General features: G+C 40.3%; 1 long non-coding RNA gene across 1 annotated transcript in view; it reads left to right on the top strand.

Annotated features, from left to right (window-relative positions):
• The window catches only part of LOC137750000 (uncharacterized), a 308698-nt gene that overhangs the window by 278447 nt on the left and 17422 nt on the right, over positions 1-12829 (top strand). The window lies entirely within an intron of this gene.

Below are 12829 nucleotides of genomic sequence, written 5' to 3'. Positions count from 1 at the left end.
ATAGTGAGGTGTGAGCAGGACCACACTCCTTCCAAAGTCTCTAGGGGAGAATCCTTCTTTGCCTCTTCCAGTTTCTGGGCCTCCAGGCATTCCTTGACTTGTGGCCACATTACTCCATCTCTGTGTCTGTGGTCACATGACCTTCTGTTCTATGTCTTTTTCGAAACTCCTTTTGGCTCTTGCTGTTTAAAGGATATGTGTGATTGTTTTTAGGGCCCATCCAGGTAATGCAGAATACATGCTTCGTCTTTAGATTCTTAACTTAAATACATCCTTTGCCACATAAGGAAATAGTCACTCTTTTGCCATCTAAGATGATATTCACAGGGGATTAGGATGTGGGTATATCTTCTGGGGCCGCCATTCAACCCACCATAGAGGGGAAGTCTCTGATCTTGTTTTTTTTTTTTAACATCTTTATTGGAGTATAGTTGCTTTACAATGGTGTGTTAGTTTCTGCTTTATAACAAAGTGAATCAGCTATACATATACATATATCCCCATATCTCCTCCCTCTTGCATCGCCCTCCCATCCTCCCTATCCCACCCCTCTAGGTGGTCACAAAGCACCGAGCTGATCTCCCTGTGCTATGCAGCTGCTTCCCACTAGCTATTTTACATTTGGTAGTGTATATATGTCCGTGCCACTCTCTCACTTTGTCCCAGCTTACCCTTCCCCCTCCCCGTGACCTCAAGTCCATTCTCTACTTCTGCATCTTTATTCCCGTTCTGCCCGTAGGTTCTTCAGAACCTTTTTTTTTTTTTTAGATTCCATATATATGTGTTAGCATATGGTATTTGTTTTTCTCTTTCTGACTTACTTCACTCTGTATGACAGACTCTAGGTCCATCCACCTCACTACAAATTACTCAATTTCATTTCTTTTTATGGCTAATATTCCATTGTATATATGTGCCACATCTTCTTTATCCATTCATCTGTGAATGGACACTTAAGTTGCTTCCATGTCCTGGCTATTGTAAATAGTGCAGCAATGAACATTGTGGTACATGTCTCTTTTTGAATTATGGTTTTCTCAGGGTATATGCCCAGTAGTGGGGCTGCTGGGTCATATGGTAGTTTTATTTTTAGTTTTTGAAGGAACCTCCATACTGTTCTCCATAGTGGCTGTATCAATTTACATTCCCACCAACAGTGCAATGTATTTTGAATTTTTAAAAGCCATATACATTATGTAGTATTTCTCTGTTTTGAGAGTGAGAGGGGCTTCATGCATGAGCACAGTCTTGACCTGAAATCCCTTCCAATACTTTATTGGCAGCTTCCAAGTCACATGGGTTGTGCTCCAAATATGCATTTATAAGTTAGTAATTGTGATGTCAGAATATATTTTTCCATACAAAGAGAGCGGTGTGGTGATTAGATAAATGACAGTGCAAGCTTTACTTCTTAAGACAGGTGAGCTACAAGGTGTGGGTTTCATTAGGAGAGACCCAGGTAGCTATCTTAGGATGCATTCTCCATCATTCAAAATCTAACTTTCAGTCTTGCAGGTTCAGAAATGTAATTTATTTGCACACCAATTGTGGATTCATCTCTCAGGTAAGGACTCATTCAGATAGAACAGTCTGCTATGTAAAATCAGAATGCCAATTTTATAATTTATCATGAGATTGGTAACTGCTGAAGGAATGGACACTTAAGATGTCCTGGAGCACATTGTCTCCCTGGAGGCAATCTCTGTGGGAAGCCACATAATAATCAGGAGGTTTCCTATTGAGCATGAAATCTAAGTAAAGGGGTTTTTAATTATGTGATCTTGAAAGAGACTTAGAGCCAGACATTTGCTGAATCCATGTCTGTAACAGGGGACTTCCTTGCCAGTGAGACCATCACGTCCAAAGCCCACTTGACAAGGTGTCCTGTCCTCTGGATAGAGCTTGGGTGGTCACTGCCACCCAAGCATTTGTTTCTTTGATTCTCTCTTTTCTACGCTTCCATGGATGAGCCTATTCTTTCTTTAGATTTAACAGCTTCGGTCCAGTCTTTGGCCTGGGAGCCACTCTGTTTTAATGTGATTTTGCAAAGCTCTTCTCTGTTTCATTCTGGGTGATTTCATAGTTTAACTTTCAGTTTGTAATCTTATTTCTAGCTTCTTGGTAGTAGGGAAGAAGATTCACTCACAACTGACCCCCTTCCATCTGCAGTAATGCCTATAGCCATTATTTTTTCCCAACTTTTCATTAGAAAAATTTCAAATTTACAGAAAAGTTGGAAGAATAATTCAGGAACCACTTATATGTTATATCCTTCACCTACATTCAACATTGATATTATTTGGTTGTGTTTGTTTTATTTTATGTATGTAAATATCTTTTTGTTTGTTTTGATGAACCATGAGATATAAATTGTAGACATCATGCAACTTAACCAACCAATAAATCAGCATACATTTCCAAGGAACAAGTACATTCTTTACATAATCACACCCAAGAAAAGAAATATTAATTTATATTCCATATTGAAATTTCCCAAATTATTCCAGTAAGATCTTTCCTACAAGCACTATTATTAGTCATATTTTTGGGAGAAAATGAATTCAGAATTTGAGGTGTCAAGCACCTTAGCTTGCCCTCAATGCAACTTAAGATAGGTACTATCTTCCTTCTCTGTTCCTCCCACTTCCATCTGTTCTTTGAAGGGCAGGATCAGGCATGAGGAAATTATAACAAGACCAAGAAGAGAAAGCCAATTTATAGGTAAATGCTAGAGTTATGATTTATTACCTTATTGACTTTAACAAACTACACATACTCATCCATATGTTTTCCAAATACATTCAGGGTTCAACTTTTATATTCAGGTATTAGCATTTAATAGCTGGGGCCAGGGGCAACCAATAATACACATTGAATGGAGAACCCAAGGCTCCATCTGCTTCACTGTCAAATGCTACTAACTTGTAAGAGTTCTACTGCCCAGTATTACCTGGCTTCATTTCATGATGATGTCTAAAGGCATCTATCTTTAAAGAACTTAACAGGCTGACTTGTAAGTGTCCAAGGAAATATTGTGCATGTCCTGGATCAAGGCTGGGAATATTTCAGGGTGCCCCCAGGGCAGCATTTCTCTTCAGATGCCAGCCCTGACTCTCAGGCAGCTGGAGGACAGTTTTCCCTAAAAGAGCTTCACTGTGAGCTCTGCATATCTTTTGGCCTGGTTTGTTCAAAGCCCGGTGAATGTAAAGGGGCTCTTAACCAGCCTTGTGCTCTCAGGACACATGCAGGTCCCTAGCCACCACCGGGGCAGGGCTGTACTCTAGTTCAGTATTGAGGATGGAGACCACCTACATACACAGAGCTCAACTATCTGGACTGAACCGAGACTACCTGTGTGTCAATATGACTTTGTTAAATTGTTCCAGGAAATTCTTGCCCAGAAGGAGAGGCTATAAACCAATAAATAACTTCACTGCTTGGATCAGAAAATTTCTCAAAACCAATTTGTTCAGGCAATCATTTGTTCATCTGGGCAAACAGCTCAATGATCAAACAACTGTATACTTATCCAGACTTGCTTCAAGACCCTCACCTTGCTGTGTCCATCAATCCTAAACTGTTACAACATGAACTTTTCCCTGTGCCAATCAGATCTGGGCACCCAGGGCCACTGGCCAGGCTAGGTATATTAACTGACCCCTACCCCCTCACTGTCTTCCCTGTAGCACTTGAACTTCTCCCAATAGTCCCCACTGAGCCAAGGATTGTGCATACTTCCCCAGCGATACCATGGGCGTGATTTTCATGTGAACTCTTGGGCAAGCAGCAACATCCGTGACTGTGTGATTGTGTATGAGTCATGCCAAAAGGGATGCAACTGTTTACAAGAATTGAGTGCGTTCTTAGTCTTTTAAAACTAAAATCTTAGGATTTTTGCAAAGTATAAAATTAAAGTCACCTCTTTTGAACTCAACACGGGAAGCACAAAAGTGTTTATAAGAATTGTACAACTAGAGACATGCTTTTGACAAAATCTCCTTAACTCTTCCAAAATTGGTATTTAAATAGGACAATGACATATTGTTTTCTACAAGCTCTGTTATTACTCTCATGAGATGTTTTATCTAAGACGAAGGTGAATGTGTTTACAAAGAAGGATGTATATAAATAAATAAAATTTTTAAAATTAAGATTTTTCTCACGAATGGTTAATTTCTGTTGGAACAAAATAGGTTACAGCAGTTATAGTTGTTTATAATGTAAATTTATTCAGGGTAGTGTGCTCGATTGCAAAAATGGTTATGAATTCTTCCCATTGCTGCATCCATGCCCTCCCCACATGGAATCTGTGATTCGCTTTGGCCAATGGGATGATGGCAAATGAGATGCAAACAGAGGCTTGAAAAGTGCTTGCGCGTCTCTTGATAAACTGTGACCACCACCATGTGAAAAAGCCCATGTTAGCCTGTTGGATGATGAGAGACACATAGTACTGTTATTCTTGTTGCCTCTGCTGACAGCCAGCCCAACCATCAAACATGAGAGCGAGGTCATCATGGACCAGTTGATCTCAGAGGCATGAGTGAGCTTACCAAAGACCAGCAGGAGAACCTTCTCTTTTTTTTTTTTTTTAATTTTTACTTATTTATTTTTGGCTGTGTTGGGTCTTTGTTTCTGTGCGAGGGCTTTCTCTAGTTGCGGCGAGCGGGGACCACTCTTCATCGCGGTGCACGGGCCTTTCAGTATCGTGGCCTCTCTTGTTGCGGAGCACAGGCTCCAGACGCGCAGGCTCAGTAGTTATGGCTCACGGGCCCAGTTGCTCTGCGGCATATGGGATCTTCCCAGACCAGGGCTCGAACCCGTGTCCCCTGCATTGGCAGGCGGATTCTCAACCACTGCACCACCAGGGAAACCCAGGAGAACCTTCTCTTGATGTCTTCCTGGAACTTAGTTGTGATGTGGGAGGCAGAGCAGCCATACTGTGTCCATGAGGCAAGAAGCACTCACTAGGGGACAGCTGAGCAGAAAGATAAGCAGAAGCTAGGGTCTCTGATGGCATCATGGAGTTATAGCATTAGCCTTGGAAACCCTACTTCTGGACTTTGCGTTGTATGAGAAAAAGAAAATATTATTTTGTTCAGCCAGTGTATGTAGGTTGGGTTTCTGTTATGATATTCCTATCTGAAAATCTGGTTAATTAAAAATACAATTTTCTCTGAAGAAGCTTCTGTAAGAGCTCTCCTCCACCTCCACGCCCACCAGTTCTCTGACAAAGTAAAGGAGAGTGGGGGACCTGGGGAACTACAAAAGACAGAGGGGCTTTCTGGATTGACCAATAAAATCAGAAGGGCTTTCAGGATTGAGCGTGTAGTCAGTTACCAGAAAGTGGGTTACTTATCCTGGAAACCAACATAAAATAAGGCCACTAAGTGTGGAGCAGGAAGTAGAGGACGAAGAGAAAAGGAACGGGAGTGTGAGAGGATGACATCTGGGGAAACACCTGGAACAGGCATATTAAAGGCCAAGGTATTTGTAATTGTATGAACGATAGCATAGTAAATGGGGACCTAGCAGACTGAAAGGCAGGAGTTGGCCAGATTCCTCCCTCTGGTTTGTGGAGTTGAATTGAAGTGGTAGAGTTCCTGGCCCGTGGAAGCTGTACTCAGCTGCCCCAGGACTGTTCCTGGGAAAACAGCAGGAGTGAAACACCTTCTCCTTGTTCTGTGTCAGCTTGGATTCCAGAACGCACGTTTCCCAAACACCTGAGCTTCTGGCTTTGCCTCCTGCTCCCTCTTCTCTCCTCGCCTTCGCTGTGCCGGGTCCCTCCCTCCACATTTGGCTTCCTGAAATACAGCCTCCCTGCCCTGCCGGGCCTCTGTGATTTACGGTGACTGAGCAACGCCGCGGAGCAAATAAGACATTCTTCATTTTCATACCTGACACATGAGAAGCCGTAAAGTAAGTCTCCGAAGTCAGACTCGAGGGCCTCTTGATTAAGAGTTAAATTGCGGATATGATTTACTCAGTTTGAGCTTGGGGAAACAAGAGATGTTGAAGATAATGTGATTGGCAAACTCATGTTTCCGCCTCTCCAGAGTTCACAGGTACCTGTGGAACTCGCGTGGAGGCTGTGTGGGGTCTGAACGTGGGCGTGGCTTGGGGAGGAGCATCTACGTGAGTGATTGACTCACCTGGGTCTGTTTCAGGGAACTGCGAATTGGAAAACTCTTCTGATATCAGTTTTAATTAAGTCAAGTCAGCGGGATAAAGGGTGAGATCAAAGGTGTGAAAAGGGGCATCCTGAAAGGAACAGGAGTTCAGAGACAAGAATTCTGGTCTTGATTTTGCCACTTATAGGTTGTGGGAACCTCACACAAAGACATATGAATGGGTCTCAGCTTCTTTATCTAGAGAGTGGGTTGGGACTAAATTACAAAAAGGTCCTTTGGACTGACTTATGCGAGAATGAGAACTGAGGAAGGAGATCTAGTAAGTTTAGAAAAAAAATTTTTTTCTTAATTGGGGGGAGGGAGAGGGATGGACTAGAAAATAGTTTTGATAAATTTTACCATGAAAAGGAGCTGAGAATGAGCCAGGAGCTGGAGGACAATGTGGAGTCAGGATAGGTTATCTTTACCATGGAAGACAATAGAACACTTTATAGAAAGATAAAGGAGAGTTGTAGTAATAAAGCCCTTGAATGATGACGGGGAGAGAATGTACAGCTCAAGTGGCTTGTGATAGGATCAAGGACTATTCATCCCCTGTAACTGGATGGGAGGCAGAGGACATTGGACATGAATGCCAAGGAGACAGCTGGATTTGATAACGGGAGAGGGAAGTTGTTCTTCCCTGATGGTTCCTATTTTCTCAAAGAATCACAAGATGATGCTGTCAGTCCAGGTGGTAGGGAGGTATTTTGCAGGTTTGACAAGAAAGAAGCCGTGATAGCATCTCAGAAAGTGAGAAAGTGAAATCACCAGGGTCCTAGGGCAGGTTGTTGGGTGAGTGTTGGTTTGAGATACACCGTCACAAATTGAAAGAGAGACGAGTTAGCACAATTGTGGGATTTCTTTTCCAGCAGTGTTCAGCTTCCTGAGTGCAGGCACAGAGGAGGTGGGTGATTGGCCTCAGTGAGGGATGGGATCTGACAGTGGAGTATCTTGCCATGAGAGATGTGCAGAAGAGGTGTTTGTAAAGAGGCCTTTATAGTTAGAGACACACAGAACCTAAACTGTGTAAAGAGGGAAGGGAGAACTTGAGAAATGTGAAAAATTGAGATCATGAAAAAATGGTGGAATTAATGAATTTAATGGAATTAATAAAATTGGTGGGCTGGGGTTCTAAAGTAAGTGTGCTGGAAGGTGGTGAGGAAAGCACATCTTTGTACAGGAATTTGAACTCCTTTCTTCGTGATTCGCTTTGCACGTTGAAGATGGGTTCTTGTGGGCCTAAGGCCACTGCTCCAGTCCATGCCCCTTCCTTCTCCTCAGTTTTACAATTTTACATACTTCTGGTAAATAAAGTGGATAAAGGGATGGATTAGTGTAGCCCATTCTCACTATTGCAAATCAAAGTCAGATCACATGTCCTATTCACCACATCTGGCATTAGTACATGCTGCCATGTATATGTGTTTTTAAAAGGCTTATTTTTGTTGGGTTAAGTGGAGAATCAGTGGTTTTCTCTGTGCTGTCTTTATGATTGCTTGGTCTGTACCACTGATCGGTGAAGGGTGTGTGAAGCTGTTAATAACCGAAGCCTGGTGTAGGTAGAGATGGACTCATTTTCGATATGATAAGTGGTGGCACCTCATCAGGGTAACAAGATCTAAACAACAACCCTGATAGAAAAGGTGGTAGGGCATATAGGCTGTTCCCAGTATACAGATGAGGTCACAGTCCTGGAGAGGTTAATACCTGCCCCCATCTTAGGAAAAACACCACCATTCACTCAGTTGTCCAAGACTGAAACCTTGAAGTCATCCTTGGTTCCCCCACCTCTTCCACCTTCCTCCACAAATCAGTCACTATCTTGAATGAATAAATGAGTGAATGAATGAATGAGCTATACACTTCAGTTTAGATCTTGTTGAGCACCTACCTGGGGCCCCTGGGGTGGATAAAATATTACTGTCTTGCTTCTTTCCATTCCCACTTCCAAATGAGAGACTAATTTAATAATTATACAGAGCTAAGTAAATGTTTCAGGATGAGCTTGTATATTTACTTCATAAAATGCTTATAAACTTAAAAGTACATTAATTACACTTGATAATGTATTGCAAGTTATTTAAAGAGCAGGAATTCATGGGCAGCACATAATTCATTCTATGAGTACATTTGGGGTGATTATACGTCTATTGGTGCTTCCTACTCAAAATACTACATACACATACACATCTCAAATTTTAATTATTATAAAAATATACCAAAACATTGTTGATATAAATATGCATGATTAACCCGTACAGGGTTAAGCAAATAACCTTCAGCAAACTAAATTGATAATCGTGGACGAATTATGAAATTGTAATCTAAGTAGCAGCAACTGAAAATCGTGATTAACCCAAGACAGTATTGAGGATGCACACATGGATGTCCTTTCATAAAGTTGTTGAGTTGGAGGGGATTGCATAGATCACAGACTCCATACGTCTGTGTATGCTCTATTTTCCAAAAATGGACACTGCAGTATTTCTGGTCCCTTGAACTTTGTCCCTGCCTTGACCAACAGAATGTGGGGGAAATGATATTATGGGTCTTCGAAGACTAGGTCATAAAAGGGGATGTGAGCCTCTCTCTCAGGATTCTTGCCATTAGTGCTTTAAGCTAATAAGTTTTGGAGTAACTTGGAACACATACAGATTAGAAGATTTGCAGTGTTGACCTGGTTCTGATGGCAAAATCTCCCAATAGAGTACTGAATTAGAATCTTTGGAAACTGTTGATAATGCACTAATTTTACTTTATGACTTACTTGTGTCGATCATAAAAATTCTCTTCAGAGATTAGTATCTAGAAAGTAAGCTCCATATATACATAAAAATGAATGCCTATGGAATTAAAAGCTGTTTTCCAGTAAAAACCACAGTAAGGACTTAAAATTTTTGCATCTGCTCATAGCTCCTTGGAAGAATCCTCTGGGCCACCAGTAGGCTGTGGGCAATTCGTTGTGAAACAACAATCCGTATTGATAACTCTCAAATCAAGACCCCTATCTTTGGCCTCTACTAAGATCTCCATTCGTGAATCTCTGTAATCACTCCTTTCCCACACTTTCCATCATGCTTATTTGTTTTATCAGAAAATAATCTCAGACCTACAGGAAAGTGCTGGGAATAAAGATTAGAAACTCTCATGGAGCCATTGCTGTAATTACACAGATTAGTGTTTAACCAACTTTATTACACATTTGAAATATCTTTCAAGAGCTAACATTAAAGATACAGTTCAAGCCTTCTTTGGGCTCCTCTGACCTCATTTCCTCTCTCTCATCAGAGCTGTGCACTATTCTGAAATTGGTATGTTTCCTTTTCATTCGTATTCTTTTTTTTTTTTTTAATAAATTTTATTTATTTATTTATATATTTTTGGGTGTGTTGGGTCTTCGTTTCTGTGCGAGGGCTTTCTCTAGTTGCGGCGAGCGGGGGCCACTCTTCATCGCAGTGCGCGGGCCTCTCACTGTCGCGGCCTCTCTTGTTGCGGAGCACAGGCTCCAGACGCGCAGGCTCAGTAGTTGTGGCTCACGGGCCTAGTTGCTCCGCGGCATGTGGGATCTTCCCAGACCAGGGCTCGAACCCGTGTCCCCTGCATTGGCAGGCAGATTCTCATCCACTGTGCCACCAGGGAAGCCCCATTTGTATTCTTAATGTTAGTATTTGTAAGAAATGTTAGTACTGATTTTTGTGTTATAAATTTTACATTAATGTTCTTATAATATACTATCCTTCAGCAATTTGCTTTTCTTCATTCAATGTTATGTAAGATTTTTCGACATTCATTTGTATAGATCTAGCTTACGTTTTAACTGATTTGTGATATTCCATTTTAGAATATATTTTAGTTAATTTGCCTATTCTGCTCTTGGAGAGTATTTAGGTTATTTCTTTTCCTTCCTCCCTTCCTTCCTTCCTTCCTTCCCTCCTTCCTTCCTCTCTTTTTCTTTCTTAATCTTTGAAGTGTAGTTGATTTATGATGTTAGTTTCAGGTGTACAACAGAGTGATTTGATATTTTTACAGATTGTACTTCATTTTAAAGGTTATTTTTAATATCTCACTTTTATGTAAGTTGATACATGAACAGACTTCAGTCTCTTTACATATGGATGTGAGTTCCTCCAAACAATACACTTAGGAATGGTGAGTTGTATTGTATGGATTGCAAATCTTCACATTAATGGATATTGCCAAAGTGGCTATATCGGTTAACATTCCCAGCAGAGGTTATCGTCGTTCCCGTTTCTTCATTGTCATACTTTAATTTTTGTCAGCTTGCTGGGTATGAAGTCATATCCTATTAATGTTTTCATTTGCATTTCCCTGATTATTAGCAGGCCTAAACATTTTTATTTTTTCATATTTATGGACCATATGTTTTTTTCTCTTTTGTGAATTATCCGTACACACATATTTTTGCTGCTCTTTCTATTGTTATTTACATTTTCCTATTTATTTTTGGAAATCATTTATATAATCTTGAGGGCAATCTCTTGTATATAGTTCGCTAACATCTTCTGCTTTGCTAGTTAACTTTCTACTTTGTTTATGGTGTCTTGGAAGGAAGTTTGAAACATTAATGAGGTCATTTTCTATGTCTACCTCTTTATTCCTGCTCTGCAACTAGGTTCACCAGTACCATTTTTTGTTGTTGTTGTTCCATATATATGCATTAGCATATGGTATTTGTTTTTCTCTTCCTGACTTGCTTCACTCTGTATGACAGACTCTAGGTCCATCCACCTCACTACAAACAACTCAATTTCGTTTCTTTTTTTTTAACATCTTTATTGGAGTATAATTGCTTTACAATGGTGTGTTAGTCAGTTTCTGCTTTATAACGAAGTGAATCAGTTATACATATACATATGCTCCCATATCTCTTCCCTCTTGCATCTCCCTCCCTCCCACCCTCCCTATCCCACCCCTCTAGGTGGTCACAAACCACTGAGCTGATCTCCCTGTGCTATGCGGCTGCTTCCCACTAGCTATCTATTTTACGTTTGGTAGTGTATATATGTCCATGCCACTCTCTCACTTTGTCACAGCTTACCCTTCCCCCTCCCCATGACCTCAAGTCCATTCTCTAGTAGGTCTGTGTCTTTATTCCCGTCTTACCCCTAGGTTCTTCATGACCTTTTTTTTTTTTTTCTTAGATTCCATATATATGTGTTGGCATATGGTATTTGTTTTTCTCTTTCTGACTTACTTCACTCTGTATGACAGACTCTAGGTCCATCCACCTCTCTACAAATAACTCAATTTCGTTTCTTTTTATGGCTGACTAATATTCCATTGTATATATGTGCCACATCTTCTTTATCCATTCATCTGTTAATGGACATATAGGTTGGTTCCATGTCCTGGCTATTGTAAATAGTGCTGCAATGAACATTGTGGTGCATGTCTCTTTTTGAATTATGGTTTTCTTCGGTTATATGCCCAGTAGTGGGATTGCTGGGTCATATGATAGTTCTATTTTTAGTTTTTTAAGGAAACTCCATACTGTTTTTCATAGTGGTTGTATCAATTTATATTCCCAAGGAAGGTTCCCTTTTCACCACACTCTTTCCAGCATTTATTTTTTCTAGCTTTTTTGATGATGGCCATTCTGACCAGCGTGAGGTGATACCACATTGTAGTTTTGATTTGCATTTCTCTAATAATTAGTGATGTTGAGAATCTTTTCATGTGCCTCTTGGCCATCTGTATGTCTTCCTTGGTGAAATGTCTATTTAGGTCTTCTGCCCATCTTTTAACTGGATTGTTTGTTTTTTAGATATTGAACTCCATGAGCTGTTTGTATGTTTTGGAGATTAATCCTTTGTCTGTTGTTTTATTTGTAAATATTTTCTCCCATTCTGTGGGTTGTCTTTTTGTCTTGTTTATGGTTTCCTTTGCTGTGCAAAAGCTTTTAAGTTTAATTAAGTCCCATTATTATTTTTGTTTTTATTTCTGTTACTCTAGGAGGTGGGTCAAAAAAGATCTTGCTGTGGTTTATGTCAAAGAGTGTTTTTCCTGTGTTTTTCTCTAAGAGTTTTATAGTGTCCGCTCTTAAGTCTTTAATCCCATTATTATTTTTGTTTTTATTTCTGTTACTCTAGGAGGTGGGTCAAAAAAGATCTTGCTGTGGTTTATGTCAAAGAGTGTTTTTCCTGTGTTTTTCTCTAAGAGTTTTATAGTGTCCGGTCTTACATTTAAGTCTTTAATCCATTTGGAGTTTCTTTTTGTGGATGGTGTTAGTTAGTGTTCTAATTGCATTCTTTTACATGTAGCTGTCCAGTTTTCCCAGACCACTTATTGAAGAGGCTGTGTTTTCTCCATTGTATGTTCTTGCCTCCTTTGTCATAAATTAGGTGCCCATGTGTGTATGGATTTATCTCTGGGCATTCTATCCTGTACCATTGATCTATATTTCTGTTTTGTGCCAGTACCATACTGTCTTGCTTACTGTAGCTTTGTGGTATAGTTTGAAGTCAGGGAGCCTGATTCCTCCAACTCTGTTTTTCTTTCTCAAGATTGCTTTGGCTGTTCGGGGTCTTCTGTGTTTCCATACGAATTGTAAGATTTTTTTGCTCTAACTCTGTGAAGAATGCCATTGGTAGTTTGATAGTATAGTCATTTTCACAATATTGATTCTTCCAATACAA

The sequence above is a fragment of the Eschrichtius robustus genome, chromosome 16 (assembly GCF_028021215.1).
Source record: "Eschrichtius robustus isolate mEscRob2 chromosome 16, mEscRob2.pri, whole genome shotgun sequence".
Taxonomy (NCBI): Eukaryota; Metazoa; Chordata; class Mammalia; order Artiodactyla; family Eschrichtiidae; genus Eschrichtius; species Eschrichtius robustus.
The sequence above is the reverse complement of the archived record's forward strand: the minus strand, read 5'-3'. Positions and strand labels throughout refer to the sequence as shown.